Raw genomic sequence first — 14,605 nt, 5'->3', positions numbered from 1 at the left:
ATCTGTAAATCGCCCTGACTGTTCCACATTATTCAGTTTGTTGAGTGTTTTCTCAATGATGCAAACACTCTCCAAACTGTACCAAGATTACTTTTTTCCTCCGATTGGAGAGCTCCGGAGCACAGGCACTGCTGGTGTGATGAATCAAGTGGTGTGTTTGTGCTTCCTCTGAAGTAATGCATTTGCCATGAATGCTCCTCTTGAGCCCTCCTCGTGCCTCTCTATTGTCCTCTCCATGCCGATGCTATCAAACACAACAAATGCCTCCCTCTGTTATATTTTCTTGGGGGCTTTCATCTGTGCTTGCCTTTATCTAAGAGGGGGGTGGACAGGGAGTGCTGTGACATTTATCTCGGTGTTGGTATGTCAGCAAGTGTGTGCGTGCATACGGTCCCTTTCTCTTTATCTCTGAAGAGTGGGTTAGATACACAGGGTGTAAGAGCAGCAGAAAGATGAAGATAGTAATGTGTGCTGGAATGCTGGTATCTCACTGGGTTTCCTGCTGAGCGCGGTAGGGGAAGCTTCTGCATCTGCACGTACGTGTTGAAAGGCTTTATGATGTTCATCTGCTTAGTCCAGTTTGAGACTGAAAAGCATCCTGAAATAATGCAGCACAAGTAAAGTTCCTCATGTAGAGCTGAGATCACCATCAACCACAAAGGCATTCACCAGTTTATGATTAAACCAATGACAGTAAAACAGATCGGACCTCTGGGAGTGCTTAGGACTTCCCAGATAAGAGCCACTGTGGTTTGCAAAACGTGCTGTCTAGCACGGTCCGGCCCTTTGAAGACCGTGAAAGACAGCAAGGTTCCTGCTCGCGAGGGAAACGTGTGTGAGGGATGCTGTGCCTCACTGACACACATTTATCATTTTGCTTTCCTGCTCGCCCCTTAAACAACTCCAGCATTTACATAGCCCAAACAACATCTGTCTTCATGTCAACCTCCTCCCCGCAACCCCAGAACACACTGCCGAGTGTAACAGACAGACCGGGTTCACACTCGAGCTTCAAATAAGTTTGTTTGAAAGTTTTGATGTGGATGGAAGACTTTTAAGCAAACCTCTTTTTCTAAAGAAAAGCAATGAATAACAGAAGCGGCACAGGATGTGATTCGCTTTCATAAGGAGTTTCAGAAAGTGAAATATAAGTATCTTGTTTAAAACCCAAACAACCGCAAACTGAATTATTTCAGCCTTCCTACACAAATGTCATCCATCCTTATTTAGGAGACGTGAGTTTAATTTAGTTTGACTGTAGTTACTTATGTTTACTGACAAGTTGCTGGAGTAATGGATTTGATAGAAGCAACTTGTGTAAATTCCTGAGCAGTGCCTCCTTTCAAAAAAAAGTGATTTAGATGGGCAGAGATTACGGCCGCCATGATGCATTGTCCATGTCAAAGGAAATGTCAGCAAGCAAACAAACAAATAACAGCTGCTCATTTCAGCCGACATCTGAGTTAATGAAATGAAAGACAGAAAAAATTAGGGTTGGAGCAAAGTGCTGCCTGTCTATACGAAGGAAGCGGCCATATTGATGGGCTTTACTGAAAAAGTGCTAATGTCCACTGAAATGTCATTAGTCAAATCAGCGCCTTCATCTCCTGCTTCCAGCTGCTTCGACCGGGAGATTTCTTTCAGCCCAACATTGATTGACAGAGGAAGGATTGATGAGGGTTTCTACATGAGCTTGTATGCCCTGGCGACAAATCTATTCCTCTTCAACAGTTTGCTCTGAGCAGACAAGACAAAGTGACTGGCTGCCTGGTTGTGCATTCCCCCGACATTCCTCTTTGTCTCGAACAGGCAAAGTGACAATCTGTCGAAGCGCACATCACGTATTCTGAACATCCTTGTTTGTTCTGCACAAGCCAAGTGACTAGCTCCCCATCGTGCATGTGAACTGATTCTGAACAACTACAGCGTGTTGGCTCCTCGGGGTCCCATGGGCTCGGTCTTGGGCAGGAGATAACTCACTGTTGGCGGGGGGGGGGGAGGTGAGGAGGTGGGAATGGGAGCTGTGAAGCCGGTCCGAAGGCCTCAGTGGAGGGCCATGTCTTGCAGGCAGGCGAGCGGGCGGGCGTGATGACTGACTGGCACCTGCTCTAGAGGCACCAGATGGCCAGGCGGGGGCCCTTGCCAGCGGGGTGAGGGGACCCTGTGCATCTGCAGCCTGTGTCAGGATTCTGGCAGGGTGGCGATGTATGGCCAGCCGTCACCACTCAGCTGCCTGCAGTCATGAGGATGAAAATTCAAGTTGGGCAAGGGATGAGTCGAAATACAGCCACGCACCTGATGCTGTGTTGACGTGCAGGGAATCAGTGGCAGTCATCCAAATAGGATCTGAGAGTATGGACAGGAGTCTGAGTGAGATTGGCTTTGGCATCTGGTCAGCTTACCTAGGTAAAGTAAAAGTTAGAGCTCATCAAAAAGTTCAGTTTAATTACAGACTCGGCCAGGTGAGCTACAGTGCCAAAAAAGTTATATTTTGAATATTCAGTCCTGTGGAGCATGGCCCAACTTCAATCTCAGAGAGGTTTTTAGCTCACATGAGTCTGGCATTAAGAAATACTCCTAGAAGGGTATTTATAGATTGATGTCAGTGGGTTCATATATATCTCTGTATGTGCTATGATTATATAATTAATCAACAACAGGTAAGTGATACATCAATGGCATTTCAATGTTGCTTCTCATCTAAGATGGCATTTCTATTTTTTAAAAATATTTTTCTGATCCTTGTGCCTCCAAATTACTCTTCACTATTGTTTTGTACGCTTTTCCTGGATGCAATGACAAGGCAGAAATAGGGCTGTAATAATAACCGCATTACCGCAGTCATGTGATGCCTATTGAGCTCATTACCATCATCATCGCATTTTTTTCCCCAAATGCCAAACACAACTGGATAGAGATACATTGGAGAACCTGCACTGCCTCGACTTGTTCCAGACACCAGGCCGCAGACATTCTCTCTCACCCCATGAGAACGACCGCCCAGGGGGGCGCCGAAAGCGGTGCCTGAGGAAGTGAAAGTGCGGCGAGCGAGCCGGTGGTAAACCACCTCTTGGGCTCTCCGGTTTAGTCGAGGCATGTGATGGTTACATGCAGCATTCTGTGACTGCTTTGTTAACAATAGAAAAAGCAGAAGCATGTACTACATCAAGCATTTGAAACATTTTATCATCTCAATATGCTAACTTTTTCACCTCAACCAAACTTTTATTTGCAAAACTTCTACTTTTTTCTTTGAATTTCTGGCTTATTCTATGTTTTTTTATGCACAAATTAAAAATGCACATGTCAACATGTTTCAGTTTTATCAATGCCCTTTCCTTTCTAGAATTCTTCATTTGATGAATTCATGGCAAGTTCACTATATCTATGTCTATGGACAATCCATATGCTGTATGATAACACTGTAATCAGACACAACCGTCGTGTATGGCTTATTGACCTCCACTGATCAACCATCCACCCTGGTTCCATCCCCGGGGACGCACCATCTAACAGAGTCGAGCAAAACATCAATACAAAGGTGATGCTCTCCTCCCTCCCTCTCCGAGGACTTCTGCTGTGATAGGAGACGCGGCATCTACCAGTGGAATGAGGATGGAGTAAGACAAGCCTGTGAATTCTTTCCCTCTTTGTTGTGTGGCCTTTTACACCCACCACCGAGTCCCGCGGGCGACTGACTGGCTGAAACTAACCAGCTCAAAGACAGCTCCACTGATCAATATTTGAGGAGCTCAGCACAGCCTGAGCTCCACATCCGTGTCATTGGGGTCCCCATTCCTCTCGCTGGGACAAGTGCCAGGACATGCCGGGCTGTTTGAGGCCTGCTTACTGAGGTGATCCAGTACCGACAGCTAGAACATCCCTTGATCCATTATAGATGAACCTGGGAATTTGCTGGCAAGTTGTACGCGTGTAATTGAAGGAAACAAGGCGGCAACATCGGTGCACAAAGAACAAACACGTATACATGCTGAACATATGCCAAATGCACAAACATGTGCATTCACACCCTGAAAAAAACTAACAAACAAACACACTCATACACAAAGAAAAATGCAGTATCTTAGTACATCATCGCAGAGGTCTGGACAGCAAAACAGGTTGGCTGCTGAGGACCCACCCCATGAATAGGTGGGTGGATGACAGAAAGTGATACTTCTGTCATCATATACTGTTTATGGCTAAAAGTCTACAGCTCTTAAAGCTGGATCATGGGCTTTGAAAAGAAATATGTGTCTTCATGCTTGTGTGTTTGAGAGCTCCCCACCTACGCAAACACTCAAATTACAAATGTGATCCAGCAGAACTATCACTGCAGTGAAGGAGCTCCTGCCTTTGATCACTGCAGAGCTGTTTGCCACAAATACCCATTCTTCAAAACTAAAAGTCCTCCGGTAGAAAAGAGTTTATGGCAGTTTCCAAGTAGTTTTTTTACACAACACCAGAGTCAACAAAAACACATGAAAAAAAAGTCCTGAAAGGTCCATTCATTCAAAATGTTTCATAACCTAAATTTAGAGTTTTGGAATTCTGTCACATTCTTCGTCTATTGACAAATTATAACCCTGACTTGCATTTATTTTGTTGATAATTTATACAGTGAATCTTTTTTTTTGCATCCTATCAAATCAAGCAAAACTTTGATCAGTGTCTAATTACATGAGAGAGAGAATTGTGTTGCCTGATAAATACTTTGGAATACATTATCAGTTGGATGTATGCAGAGTGCTGATTTATTTTGTTGCTCTTGTAATGCTCTGTTAATTAGAAGAGGGGAGGGATGTTTAATTAATGCTGGTGGGGAGGATTAAGGACAGGGGGGCAACAGCTTTCAACTTGTCAATTAGAAACACGGACGTAAAACAACATGAGCCAGACAACTGACAGATACACCGACTGAACACAAACAGGATGCTAACAAGGCTCTGCAGCCCAGTTTGTCATTGCTGCTGCTGGTTTGTAGTCAAAGTCGGCTTGTTGTTTTCATGCTTTGCTGCCACGATTCAAGTTCATCTAGTACCTGTGCCATGATAGTTTGTTTTCAGGGAAGAAGAAGTCCCCTTCAGATAGACTTCAAGAAAAAATAGTTAAGTTTCATCTCCAACGCCTTTCAAAATGTGAACCAAAATTGCTTTTCATTACAGTTGTATGTCCTGTTCCTTGATGCCATGACACAGCAGAAACAAGCTGTTCTAGTTATACAGAAAAACATCTCTCATTTTTTTGCTAGACGAAAGCCTCATAGCTCCTTTCCCACCCATCACTATTCTCTGTGTATACTGTACATGTACTGTATGCAGGACACAAATGATTACATAATTGAATATTTGCTCTCTAAAATCATCCCTCCTGGTCTCCTGTCTTGCTTCTCTAAGTCTCCCTCGACCTTCTAACATGAAATTGTAAATTTATTTCATTCACTGTTTCCTTGGCAACTCTCAGAGACCAGCAAGGTTTCAGCAGGAGACAGAGTGCGGCAGTGGAGTCATTATTTACTGCAGGACTCAAGCTCTGATATTCACTGACATGCTCTACAGTGTCACCCCCTTTCTCCCATGTCTATTTCCACCCCTCACATCAGGACATACATAATTACAGTCTCCATGGCGATGATGTTGGTCAGGTTACTGACTGGACATTTTGGAATACAGCAATTATCTATTATGAAAAAGAGAGAAAAGTCCCTTATTGTTTGTTGTTTGTGGCAGGTGTTTTCATGTTGCATGTTTAACGGGGGCTCTGAAACTGTGAAGAACGAGAGCTTGTTGAGGTTAATTTCCAAATATGTGCTTCAAGGCTAATTAGAAGACCCACTCTACATGCTAGTCACTGTTTGTTGGTTCAATGTCCTCACAATGAGGCAAGGCAGGCAGCAAGGCCACCTTTTACTGGGTGATAAATCTAATTTTGAAAAGTGTGAAATTCAATAAACTGGAGTCTTTATTACCACTCATGTTCACTTTCTCCTAAAAAGTAAATGTTAGCATGCTAGCATGTTAAACCAAATATAGTGAACATGGTTAACATTATAACTGCTTAATAACAGCAGGTAAGGTAAGTTGTAGTTGTCATTGTGGACATGTTAGCATACTGAAGTTAGCATTTAGCTCAAAACATCTCTGTGCTTAAGTAGGCCCTACATGTATCTAACGTGAAGTAACGTGTTCAGTACCCAACCCTTGTATGCAAATTAACCTATAGACCGAGTAAGAGTTAACTGTTGACATTCCTATTTTAGAAAATGTGTTTCCAACAACAGTTTGAGGAAGGCCATTCCTGTTTCAACATGACAATGCCAGGTGCAAAAAACTAGGTCCAAGGTGATATTCTAGAAATAAAAAATGAGCACGTATTTCTACAACAAATGAGGTACACAATTTTCTATTCCTAATTTGATTCCATTAAGTTTTGTGGTCCCACAGTAAATATCAAGTAAACACAGACTCAATTGAGCTTGAAAAAACGTTTTTTTCATCGTTTTTAGCAATAAAAGCTATTCTGTCAGGCACCACATCATTCCTGCCTGTCCTCTGTCTTGCTAGCTGTTAATGACTGGTTTTGAAGCATCACTTTTCTCCATAAATGGAACACCTTGAAACAAAGAGTTGTGCCTGTCAAAACAATGTGATTCCAAACACCCACCAAGCTTCGACAGACACGCAGGTGTTATTGGAACCCTTCTCCTTGAATGACCTTCAGGATTGCCTTGCACCAAACACTGTCTTTGTCTAGGAAATGGCAGCAATTAGCGGCTGGAGCCAAGCGGAGGGGTTATTTTGAACGTGCGAGGGGGCAAACAGAGCGAGGAAGGAGTGCATGGGGAGAGAGGAGACCTGAGTGAGCCACAGGGGCCCGGAGTGGGAGGCAGAGAGAGGGAGAGCCAGAAGGTCAGGGATAATTAGAAGCCTTTGTGGCCCTCTCAAGAGGCTCAGGAGGAAGCCCACAGATGGGCCCTCAGCTCCCAGACACCTTGGAAGGGGTGATACACACACACACACATGCACACACATACACATATACCTGAGGGATGCCGAGGTGAAAGCAGACAAATAAGTGACAGTGCATGGTCACAGGTGTAGTTGGAAGAAAAGAAGGAGGACTGGCTGGAAAAATGAAAGGCTGGAGGCTGACGAAACCTCATATTTTTTTCCCCAATCGTTACTAAGTCTGTTTTCTGTAATTGATAAAAGGATATAACAACAGCTATTTCAGCATTTTGCTATGGGGAGGCTGCCTACAAAGCTAACTATTGCAGTGTGGCAACCAGTTTCCTCATTCACAACACAGTTGTGCTGGCTGAATTAACTTTTTTGCTGTGGAATGTGCTGCCACCAGAGCTTGACTTTTAACTTCAAATGTCACTCATGTCACCCGGGCCCATATCCAGCCTTAAGCTTTCTCTTTCTTTGTGACCCTGTGAAAATCATTTAAAGTCACCGTGACCTGCAGGGCCTCAGGTATAGAGAATGCGAAATAGCCATGATACTAGCAATTAATGGCTTGACATTTCTATCCGAGCTCCATGCAAATCCACTGCTGGAGTGTTTAGCAATGAGGTGAGAAAGGCTCCAATGTTGTTGTCTGCAGGAGAGAAGCCGAGTGACACATATACATAAGACAATGACATTAATTCTCCTGGAACCAGTAATTCACATCAGTTAAGGCCTTGACAAGCACTCCAACAGGCCTCACAAGGCTGTCTGGGAGCTAACCTGCTGATATAAGCACTACTGTCGCTGGTAGTTGTCTGCCAGTCAGGTAACATCTCCATTAAGGGTGTTGATGGCAGACCTTACCGTCACTGTCATGTGATTAATGTAAAAAGCACTCACTATCGCCTCACATATCAGCCTGCCTTTTCAACTGGCATTTATAATTCACCCTTTCAGTATGCAGCCCTGTTTATTCGGGCCAGTTTTGCTGAGGTGAAATCATTTTTGAGCGTGCGCGACACAGAGAGGGATCCACCATACAAATGGCCTTGCTGTTTTAAATTCTCTTGCTGCTGGTGCCATAACATCTTTCAGCGTTTTGGACTCGGTGTAGTGAGTGGTGTAAATGGTAAACAAATGTATTATGACAGAGGGTCGACATTCGACTGCAGCGCTGACAGCCGAGGCAGTAGGAAGAAATGACTTCTGATTGATATTTTGCCTCTTGTCAGCAGAGCAATTTCAACCTGAGCAGACGGACGGGATTGAAAGTTTCCCCTGCAGAGACACTGTGTTTCGCTTCACTGCTATGTAAATAAGAGATGTGTGTAACATTTTAATGAAGGTTTGAGGGAAGCAGGACTAAGTGGATGTCTTGGCTAAGCTGCACGGGTCACCTGTAGTAAATCTTTGCATGATAGATTGTGTGCAATTGCTAAGCTTTGTTTAATCTGAAGCTTAGTGTTTCGGCATGCTAATTCAGCATCATGCATGGCATGTAAATATCAGCTAAATGTCACATTCATTAAGGAATGTCTGGATGCGGGACAGCCCTTCTTCCTGTCTCTGCAGTGGATGTAGATGAGTGAACATGCTCCTGCCTGGAGGCCTGAAGGGGGACCGGGCGGGGGGGGATCCCCAATCTGGGGTCGTCCGCCGGGACCATAGCCGTCTATATGTGTGTGTGTGTGTCCATGCAGAGATGTAAAAATGCGCGTGTGCTGGCATCAAGATTATGCAGACAGTTTTTCCTTTTTCTGCAGCCTTGTGCAGTTAATGAACAATGACTTGATTGTTGACTGCAGTGTGAAATGTCAGCTGCCAGTATGAGACATGTCATTTTGACAGACGTGGTTTCCCTCCATCATTTCACAGCCTCTCCATTTGTTTATGTGAAGGTGTTTATATGTTGTCAATGCGGCAGCACTTCTCAGCAGGAACCATTAAGAAATCTCATATATCATTCTCATTTCTCATGCTGTGCTGCTGACATGCACAGCATTTGGCCCAATTATTCCTGTTTCCTTTGTAATGATGGATTGCATACTTGCATATTTATATTTTTTAAATGCCCTTTGCACAGTGGAGGGGATAATTTCCTTTGTCCATCACTACATGTCCATCCACTTTATGTCAGCTGAATTAACCACACACCAGTTCATCATCACACTAACCTCCCTGTGCTCTGGAGAGCAGAAGAACCCAGATTCAGCTTGGTTCAATACGGTGAACTTCTTGAGTATTGATAGCAGCACATGGAAGGTCAACCAGATGGCTGATACCTCCTTACTTCCTGTTCCCATCATCATTCATCCTGGGGCCCTCTGAGCTCTCTCCAGTGAGGAAGAAGCCCCCTGTGGTGTCCTGCTGATTCTGACTGGCAAAGTCGCAGCTTTGGCTTTTCCCCTCCAGGCACCCACACAGAGCAAAGTATGGTGTGTGTGTGTGTGTGTTTGGCAGTTAGGTGGTGGTATGGATGTGGGTGCTGCCCTGATAATTAGCTAAATAGCATTCTAATGGTGGATCACGCCATCTGTCCAAAGGGGCGGGGCACAGAAAAGGTCTCAAATGTTTTTAATGAGGCTTAATATTCACACAGTGCAATGACAGCGCAGCAAGACTCAAACACTTACATTTTAGCAAAAATGTCTCGTGTTCCAATCAGTCTGCTTCTGTCTAATTCAGTAACTGTTTATTTTTTGTAGCATAACCAGTTCCTCAGAAAAAAGAGCAGTGTCAAGTCTGAGAAAATAACCCAAGTTATGTCATCAGGGTTATCTCAGCTTGGGCTTGGAGACTACCATGGTGTAACAGAAATCCTGCATTACAAATAGGGGATCTGAAGGTTGAAAGATAAAGGCATTTACCAACACAGCATATTTAATTGTGACCTCATGCTGTGGAATCATAGGTGTAACTAAACAAATATCCAACCAATAAAGTCTGATTGGTCAGATATTGTGAAGACACATCACATTAGGGAGTAATGGTACTAAGTTTGGGGACCTTTGAGACTTCTGTTTCCTTAAATGCTCAATCCCTATAGAAATAACACCTTCTAATACTATTTACTGTGAAATGTACAGCAGGTGTCCATTATTCAGTTTGCCATCTCCACTCGTCAACTGGCAACACAACTGGCATCACCGTCAGAGACAGGAAACGCCAGGTGCCAGTGCAGAGGTACAATACTTAGCATGGCAAACCCAAAATGTCCAGCTATCTGTTCTGTTGTCTAGCAGGGTGTCTGACCTGTGCACTGCTGGCTGTGAGTGCCAGACCTCCATCTGTAAAAAAAAGTGGGCTCCATTTGGGTGTTCATCACCATTAGCTCAACATATCCAGCCATTATCAGGTAAAAAACCGCAGGAAACGGTATGAAACACTCCACAACTATACCATGGGCTAGCAAGAGAGCGCCTACAGAATGGAATAGAAGGAGTGATAAACATTTGAGAGGTTGAGAGCAGGCAACATCAATGATATAGAACTGTGGCCACAAGAGGAAGAAAAAAAGTCTTTAAAAGTTCATAAAATGCCTTTAAAATCAAGAAGAGGTCACCATTCCATTTCTCTGTTACACATGTCACAACAATACAACTTTTGCCCCCTGTGAGTCTCTGTACAGTGGTTGGCAGTCAGAATGTCTGATGAGGTGAAAGCAATTGAGCAGACAGCCTGAAGCTCTTGAAAATGAAAAGAGAAAGAAAATGCCAACAAAAACTTAAACCAATTTTGTAAATAACTGGAGGGGGTGGAGGGTGGACTGGTTGGAGACAGGGAGGGCAAAGTGGCGTCATTGTCTTCTGCAAGGCCAATTATCAGTTCCCAGAAATATCTGAAAAAGTTCAAACTGAATCTTTGTGGTTGATTTTCTTTCTAAAAATAGAGAAAATTCTACCAAATGTCAGTGAGATCTGGCTCTGTTCTGAGACAAATTGGCTAATGTTTTGGTGGCCATCCAAATATTGTACATATACAAATCAAGCTTTGAGTGAACTGACTGTCTGCAGCCACACCTCATGCAAGGATGGCATGTCAATGGCTGCAGCACTTTCTCCACTTGTAGATAGCCTCTTTAAGCACATAAGGCCGCATATCGATCCGAGTATATTGAGGCGGGTCACAGGCCAGCCATTAGTGAACACGGGCTCGAGCAGAACATGAGGAGATGGGTGGGTGAACGTTAGCTACTGGCTTTTTAATAATAGACCAGTGGGCTCTCATTTTTAACCACTCGTGGAGGGGCGTTGTCGATTGATTTCATTCTTCAGCTAGAAATATTGATAGGCTTCATGCTCCTTGTTGTGGAAAATCAATGCCAGGACTAAGGAAAAGAATACGCAGAGATGGAAAAAGAGAGTAAGACAGAGAGAGGGATAGAACAAAAAGGTTTGTTATGTACAGAAAGTGGTGTCCAGTGGTGTTACAGAGGACAATAATACATTACGAAGTATGAAAGCTGGGAGAGAAGATGTAAGGAGAGAAAATGAGAGGAGAGAAAAGAAAAAAAGGAGACTAAAGGAGATAAAAGGGGAGAAGGAAAGGGGGGAAAGGGAAGGGAAAGGACATGCATGAAAGGAAAGGAAGAGAAAGGAGAGGAAAGAGGAGAAAAAGGAAAAGAGCCAAAAAGGAATGAAAGCAGAGAGAGAAGAGGAAAGGAAATTAAGCAAAGGAGAGAAAGGGAGAGCAAATGAGGATAAGACAGAAAATGAGACAAAAGGAGATGATAAAGAAGAAAAACGGAAAAGGGAAAGAAATTGTAAGAAAAGGAAAAGGAATGGACAGAAAGGGAAAAGACAAAGCACAGGAGAGAATAGAAAGAAAGAAAATGGATGGAGAGGAGAGGAAGAAAAGAAAAGAAAGAAGAGAAGGAAGGGGAAGAGAGAAAATAATAGGAAACGAAAGAGCAAAAAAGGGAAGGAAAGAAGAGAGAGAGGAGAGAAAAGGAAAGGATAGGAAATGAAGGGAAGGAACTAAGAGAAGAAGGAAGAAAAGGAGAGGAGAGAAAAGGAAAGGAAGGGAACGAAGGGAAGGAAAGTAAAGCCTAACAAATGAGAGAAATGCAGAAGAGGGGAAAAAAAGGAAAGGAAAGGCAAAGAACTGTAATATATAACAGAGACACTTGAAAACATCACTGGGGACTATGAAACACAAAGACTGCAGTCTGACAGACTGATTATTTGAGAGTGACCCCTCAGGGCTCCATAGAAAGAGGTCCACTGCTTGCTGTTCTCCCCACAGACGGAGCTCTACGACTCTGATGACACTGCCAGCCGAGTCCCGGGACTGAAGAGGCCTGTAGAGCAACGACAGGCCACGCCAGAGCTAATTACCCCTCAGAGACATGAAGAGAATCACTCAGCTGTGTCTCACACGCATACACTGAGAGTAGAGATTAATCCTATTCCCCCTCGTCTCTGGTGACAGAGACTTTTTAATGAATCAAGAGAGGTTTTTAAAGCATCTTGTGTCTTTCACTCGCCGTCTGCAATTTCATTTGAAAGTAAAATCTCCATTTTTCCCTGGGTCAATCAATGACAAAAGCTTATTTGGATTGACCCGGAGTGATTTTTGTGCAGTTTGTGCGATTGTTCACATTCAAACATTTTGATGCACAGACACATTTCATCATCTCATTTGTATGCCTGCGATGCCCATGTTTGTCTGAATTGATATCTGCAAGAGAACTCAAGCGATCAATGCAGTCGGTGGTAATGACACCTGCTCAGACTGTGCTAAATAATTGGGCCGACACTTTTCCACTCCAATTTGTTGAACACTCCTTCAGACTGAGATGACAGACGTTAGGCCTTGATAAGTGTCGCATTGTCAGATGCAGCTCACATAAGAATATGTCCACATGAATGATGCATGCTGCTGCAGCTATCTGTGGTCATAATGTTTTATTACAGAAGCTGTGTTTGGTGTCTAGTAGTGATGTGCAGAGAGCCCGGTATTTGTATCTATATTTGTTGAGGCAGCAAAATTATTTGTATTTGTATCTGAGTAAAAGTGAAAAGAGGCTTAAAAATCCTTTTTTTGTTTTTATTACGCTTTTAATTTTAGAAAATTAAACGTTACAGTAAGTGTTCATGAACAAACTACCTTATGAAAGAGGTCCCCACACTGGGTCTTGAACTGGAGTCTCCCAGATCATAGACAACTGTGCTGACTACTGAGCTAAACTGCACTCATCACCTCATTGCAGACAGACCTCTACCTATTTATACACTCATAACACAGAGACAGCACAACGTGTCTAATGTGTGGGGAAGAACTTCAAAGGTGATTATTGTTTTGCACTTATCATTTATTGCTTATTTTTTTCAACCTAACTTTGTGGAAAGGAGAAGGGGAACAACAGGTTATGGAGAGTCCCTTGGGAGCACTTCGCATGTGTCAGTAGTTCAGATTTATCTCTGGAGAACACCCCCAACTCCGGGAGTGATGCCCAAATTACGAAATGTGCGTCATGTAGCAGGTGGATGTGACTCCCCTCGTTGACACCTACTGATAGACGTCACAGCGGAGAGACTGAGATAGCGATGTAACTGACCTGCGTGCTGGTATTTGACATGGGTTTTTTTTCTTCCTGAAAACAAATAATTTTTAAAATATTTGTATGAAACAAGTATTTGTAAAGCCATTATTTGTGCTTTGCCGAATAACGTATTTGTATTCGAGCACACCCCTAGTGTCTAGGGTTCTGGAGGTAAAAGTCCTCCCGTCGGTTCAGGGTGAAAGTAGAAAAAACTTGTTGGAAACTGAGCATTCAGAGCAGTCTGGAGCCAGTGCTGTTCGCTCATAGGGATTACCTCTACATACGTTTACCTCATTATTTGACACTTTGGACACATTTAATATGAACATCCGGCATTGTAACATTATATATATGACTGAAAATAAGGAAAAGCATAATAGATCCCTTTTAATCTATGCTCACTATAGAGTAAAATGTCTGCTAAATAGAAAATAGTGAATGAGTGAACCAGGGAATGATATAAGACACTTTTCTAATTGCATATTTTAACAATAACACTCCTAAATTACACTTCTTCACCTTTTAATTAAAAATATCACAGTTCAATCCTCGACAGCCATCCTTACCACATGGATTAGATGTGGTAAGTGGCAGATATGTTGGTGTGACATTAGGAAGTTATGGGCCCCAGGGGGGTGTGCCTGAATGATGAGCACCGTGTGTGTCATCATGATGCTTTCTCCTGAGGCTCTCATGGGTGTCCTTCCCCAAAGGCAACACTCTCCCTAATGAGCCCCCACTAGAACAATAACTAGCTACCAGCCAATGGTAACAGTAGAGGCTTTTACTTGCTTGTGTGTTAATTATGTGAACCTGCCTAGCTTTCAGTGAGCGTTGACTTTTCACTTTCTACTTTTGTTTGTTTGTTTTTTTTTAAAAAATTTTACTCTTTTTGTCTTCTTCCCTCCAGTGTTAGGTTATCACTATTCATCTGCCATTTCAAAATGCTGGAAATGTCAATGACATGCAGAAGCTGGAGTGATAAAGCATAGCATTATACAGTTCAAAACTGGCACATAATGGCACATATCACAAACTTAACCTCACATCTACCACACCTGCTGCTCTGAACTATAGGAACACACTCTGTGTATATGAGTCAATGCGT

At 43.2% G+C, this 14,605-nt stretch overlaps 1 protein-coding gene across 5 annotated transcripts in view; it reads right to left on the bottom strand.

The window, feature by feature from the left end:
* Positions 1-14,605, bottom strand: part of nrp1a (neuropilin 1a) — a 189,421-nt gene that overhangs the window by 90,911 nt on the left and 83,905 nt on the right. For 2 of the 5 annotated variants that reach the window (XM_044339005.1, XM_044339008.1), the window contains exon 1: positions 2,296-2,398. The exons of the other annotated variants lie outside the window; for them this stretch is intronic. The gene's annotated coding sequence lies outside the window, so the exon portion shown is untranslated. Of the gene's footprint in view, positions 1-2,295; positions 2,399-14,605 lie in introns of those variants that run through there. 5 annotated transcript variants of the gene reach the window in all.

Source organism: Thunnus albacares, chromosome 21 (genome assembly GCF_914725855.1).
Source record: "Thunnus albacares chromosome 21, fThuAlb1.1, whole genome shotgun sequence".
NCBI classification, from domain to species: Eukaryota; Metazoa; Chordata; class Actinopteri; order Scombriformes; family Scombridae; genus Thunnus; species Thunnus albacares.
This window is presented reverse-complemented; position numbering and strand designations above follow the sequence as displayed.